Genomic DNA, 5,177 nt, shown 5'->3' with positions numbered 1-5,177 from the left:
AGTCTCCAAAGCAGCTGGGATTACAGGTGTGTGCCACTGAGTTCGGGCAAGTTTAATTCTTAACTGTGGAGTTTTAAAACAGAAGCATAAGCAACATAAGCAAATAGATAAACAAAATAAACATATTTGAACCTTTAAAGCTTGGGCTAATAATCTCCCATGGGCTTTCATTATATTTCCTAATTTTATTCAATATTGCATGTCAGAAATTTCCATAACTCAGATTTGAAGGAGCTGGTGCATGTGTTTTGGGAAGCCATTAAAGTAAAGGAAGTAAAGTCCCTCTGCTGCTTTCTAGATTGTAGATGAAAAATAAAGGCTATTGGCCTCATAAAGTCTTCATTTGCATTTGTTGTTTTGTAACACATAACTTTTCAAAGGTTACACCACCAGTAAGAAATGGATTCAGGTAGGGATGATTTTTTAAATCAAGATATAATTCATATATCAAGAATTTTCACAGTTTGAAGTGGTTTTTAGTATATTCACAAAGTTGTGCAATCACCACCACTTTAGTTCCAGAATGTTTTCATCACTCTAAAATGAAGCTCTGTATTCACTGGTAGTCACTCTTCATTGTCTCCTCCATCCAACTTCTCATCACCACTAATTTGCTTTCTGTTTGTATAGATTTGCCTATTCTGGACATTTCATATAAACAGAATTATGTAATATGGAGCCCTTTGTGTCTGGTTTCTTTCACTTAGCATTTTTCTAATGCTCATCCATGTCATATTATGAATCATAACTCAGTGTTTTTTCTTTTTCATATTTTTATTTTTTATTGGTTCTTTTTAGTTATTCATGATAATAGAATTCATTTTGACATAATTATAAATTCATGGGATAGAATCTGTTCTAATTCAGTCCCCAGTACTTCCCCTTTCTTTCCCTTTCTCTTTCCTTTTGTTCCCTTCCCTCCCCCATCCTCCTCTTGTTCCTTTACCTCTACTGTACTGATTTTTCTGCTATTTACTTATAGTTTTGTTTTAATTAGTGTCTTATGGATGTCCATGATGGTGAGATTCACTGTGGTATATTCATATATGTTCATAGGAAAGTTAGGTCAGATTCATTCCACTGTCTTTCCTTATCCCATCACTCCTCCCATCCCTTCCTTCCCCTTTGTCTACTCCACTTGTTATGGTTTGGATGTGAGGTATCCTCCAGAAGCTCATGTGTGAGACAATGCAAGAAGGTTCAGAGAAGAAAAAGAAAAAAACTGATAGGTTTTAAAAAAAGAAGGTTCAGAGAAGAAATGATTGGGTTACAAAAGCCTTAACCTAATCAGTGAATTGATTTCTGATGGGATTAACTGAGTGGTGGCTGAAGGCAGGTGGGGTATGGCTGAAGGAGGTTGGGCATTGTGGGCGTGGCTTTGGGGTATATATTTGTATCTGGCAAGTGGAGATCTCTCTCTTTCTGCTTCCTGATTATCATGTGAACTGCTTCCCTTTGCCACACTCTTCTGCCAATCAGCCTTACTTTGAGCCCTGAGGAATGGAACCTAGTGTCTGTGGAATGAGACCGCTGAAACCGTGAGCCCTCAGATAAACTTTTCCTGCTCTATAGTTGTGCTGGTTGGGTCTTTTGGTCACAGTGGCAAAAAAAGCTGACTAAAACACCACTAATCTTTCTTCTATTCTTTTTTTTAACCCCTCCACCCTTATTTTGGATTAATTTCCACATCTCAGCAAAAACATTTGACCTTTGGTTTGGGGGAATTGGATTATTTTGCTTAGCACGATAGTCTTCAGATCCATCCATTTACTGCAAATGCCATAATTTCATTCTTCTTTATGGTTGAGTAATATTCTATTGTGTATATATGCCACATTTTCTTTATCCATTTATTTGTTGAAGGGTACCTATGTTGGTTCTATAGCTTAGCTATTGTGAATTAAGCTTCTATAAACATTGATGTGGCTGTGTCATTGTAATACGATGATTTAAAATCTTTTGGATATGTACCAAGGAGTGAGATAGCTGGGTCATATGGTGGTTCTATTCATAGTTTTTTGAGGAATCTTACTCCTACATTTTTGGTAGGTCTGCAAATTAGTGAAACCTTCCTTTTTTTTTTTTTAAATGGAAGAATAACGTTCTATTGTATGGATATACTACCTTTTTAATCCATTCATCATTGATGGACATTTGGGTTGTTTCCATTTTTGGCTATTATGAATGATGCTGCTATGAAGATCCATGTACAAATTTTTGTGTGAACATGTTTTCATTCTTGGGTATATACCTTGTAGTGGAATTTCTGGATCATATGGTAACTCTATGTTTTAACTTTTGTTTGTGTGGTGCTGAGAATCAAACCCAGGGCCTTGCCCGTCCTAGACAAGTACTCTTATCATTGAGCTATAGACCTAGGCCTGTTGTAGCTTTTGGCAGATCTGTCAAAGTGTTTTCTGAAGCAGCTTTTTTATATTCCCACTTCAAACTCCCTCATTATATACCCTTTCATTCAAAATGTTACTTATCTCTTCTCTTGTATGAGTGTGCCTATTTCTCCACATTCTCACAGGCAAAACTGATTATAAACCTCCTTTTCTTCCTCCCTACCTTGCTTTCCCACTGTGTATGAGGCACCATATATAACACTAGAGACTTAGAGATAAAAATGCCACTGTGTCCATTCTTTAGGAATTCTTAGCCCAGTAGCATGTTTATCTTTACACAGCTGTCCCACTCTCAGATGTCACTTATTGGAAAATATAAAATGAACTGTAAAGATTTATGCTGGTAATTTAAATTTTTCTTTATTATTTTTATTTTTTCTTTACTTAGAAAGACATGAAATAGTAAACAAAAAACCATGAGAAGTGGAGAGAGAGAGAGGGTGGAAGAAAGGAAGAAGTTTTATATGTTAATAGTTATAATGGCAACTCAGTTCCTGATTTTGAGTAAGGGAACTCATATTTTTATTTTGCACTGGGATCCACAAATCATGCAGCTGGCCCTGCACCTGGTGGAGCCATACAGGGAGAGAGTGCTTCAAAATTAGGGTGACAAAGGGTATGGATACAGGGAAGGGTGGAGAATCAGGCCTTTGATATAATTTACCACACTGTGATTCCATAGGCTGAGAAAGCTTTTATTTTGTGAGGACAGGAAGGGAATGGAGACTCGCAACCCTCAGATCTTTAAAGTTTCTTCTTGAGAGTAATAAAAGATGGTGTTGGATTCAACAAGGACAGTTGACATATGTAGTTCTGTTTCAAGTTTATAAATAAGGTCTAATTTGGATCCAATCACTGTTTATCTTTCAACTTCAAACGCTGGAAAGTCTTAGCTGATCTTGCTCACTTCTGACATCATTAAGAGGGTTGTTTTTGTTAAGTGGTCCATAAATTACTCTGATGATACAGTCCCTTGAATTCTAGGGAAGGTGAGATAACAGTGATGACAGAGAAAACCATCCAGGGAAAAGAATATGACTTCATGTCCCATCACACTGATATTCTCCTTTTCAAATAAAATTTCTTTGCTTTTCTTTTTCTTTTTTTTTTTAAATTGAAGATCAGATCCTTTTTTTAAGAGAGAGAGAGAGAGAGAGAGAGAGAGAGAGAGAGAGAGAGAATTTTTTTAATATTTATTTTTTAGTTTTCGGCAGACACAACATCTTTGTTTGTATGTGGTGCTGAGGATCGAACCTGGGCCACACGCATGTCAGGTGAGCGCGCTACCGCTTGAGCCACATCCCCAGCCCTGCTTTTATTTTCTTGATCCAATTTCTGTCATTTGTGTTATAAACAGATTCATATTTGGTGGAAGATGTAGACTTCCACTCAGTCACTTCCTTTTTTGCCAGAAGTCCCTTAGGTAGTAATCAGAAGACCCAAGACTGGAACTCCTATCTCCATAGTGTCCATTGTACTTAAAAGAAAATTGCATCACATATTTGTAGACTATGAAGTCATTTTTGCAAATATTATTGGGGCAATATATATGTATTGTTTTTGTCATTTTTTCACTTTGCTGAGATGTAAAATTCTGTCTAGTCAAAACATTTTAAATTTATTTCATTTTCATTTTATTTTTTGCCCTGCTGGGGATTGAACCCAGGGATTTGCACATGCTAAGCAAGGGCTTTATGTCAGCCCTCCAAAAAAAAATTTTTTTAAATTTAGTTTACACTGAAAATGTTATCACAGATAGTTTTTAAGACTTCAAAAAAGTTCTTTGTTGGTAATTCTATTAACCATTAGACAAGAAATTAGAGAAATATACTCATTATCTGTTTAATTCAGCTCTTCAAAAGAGTTTCACTTAGTAATATATGTTTCCATATCAGAAATAATTAGTGGATAGTTAAATTACAAGAGAAGAGATAAGTAACATTTTGAATGAAAGGGTATATAATGAGGGAGTTTGAAGTGGGAGAAAATTACTCCCAAATAGAAGAGAATTTTGAACAAGTGAAAAAATGGTCCAGCTATTTATGTATATTACTAGTTTCAGCCATTACACTTTGGGCTCCTTTTTAATTCTGGCTTGTGTTTCTTAAACTACTGAATGCTTCAACTTTACTGTCCAGAGTTTTGGTGCTAAAAGTAAAGGTACATTGACAGCACTGTATATAAATAAATAAATAAAATAAAGGTCCATCAACAACTAAAAAAAAATTTAAAAAAGAAAAGGTACATTGATCAGATAGAGCCTCCAAGAGAGTGTGCAGATTGCTCAGTGGCACAAGAAAGCTGGTCTCTCCTTTTCTCTGTATTTTTCCTTGGGGGGGGGGGAGTGCTAGGGATTGAACCCAGGGCCTTGTGCATGCTAGGCAAGCACTCTACCACTGAGCCACATCCCCAACCCCTTTATTCTCTCTTTTTAAATTTATGTTTTATTGCAGTAAAAAACCACAGGATTTAACATCTGAACCATTTCTAAATGTACAGTTCTGTACTGTTAAGTACACTTTCATTGTTGTGCTACTGATCTTCAGAACTTTTTCATCTTGCAAAACAGAAACTCAATATCCAGTAAGCACTAATTCCTCCTTCCCCCTCCTCTCAGCCCTTGGCAACCACCTTCCTACTTTCTGTTTCTGTGATTTTAACTATTCTAGATATTTGATATGCATGGAAGCATACAGTGTTTGTCCTTCCATGACGAACTTATTTAGCATAGAGTCCTCAAGGTTCATCCATGTCATAGCATGGGACAGG

The 5,177-nt window shown here is 36.2% G+C and overlaps 1 non-coding gene across 1 annotated transcript; it reads right to left on the bottom strand.

Moving 5' to 3' along the window:
- Window positions 1–4,747: 4,747 nt before the first annotated feature.
- On the bottom strand, window positions 4,748–4,819 carry Trnaa-agc (transfer RNA alanine (anticodon AGC)). Its single transcript has one exon. It is a non-coding gene; the product is annotated as a tRNA-Ala (tRNA).
- Between the last annotated feature and the right edge of the window lie 358 nt (window positions 4,820–5,177).

Source organism: Marmota monax, unplaced genomic scaffold (assembly GCF_021218885.2).
Source record: "Marmota monax isolate L192 unplaced genomic scaffold, Marmota_monax_Labrador192_F-V1.1 WCK01_AAM20220418_F8-fsc00075, whole genome shotgun sequence".
NCBI lineage: Eukaryota > Metazoa > Chordata > Mammalia > Rodentia > Sciuridae > Marmota > Marmota monax.
Note: the sequence above shows the minus strand (reverse complement) of the source record. Positions and strands in the feature narration are given on the sequence as shown.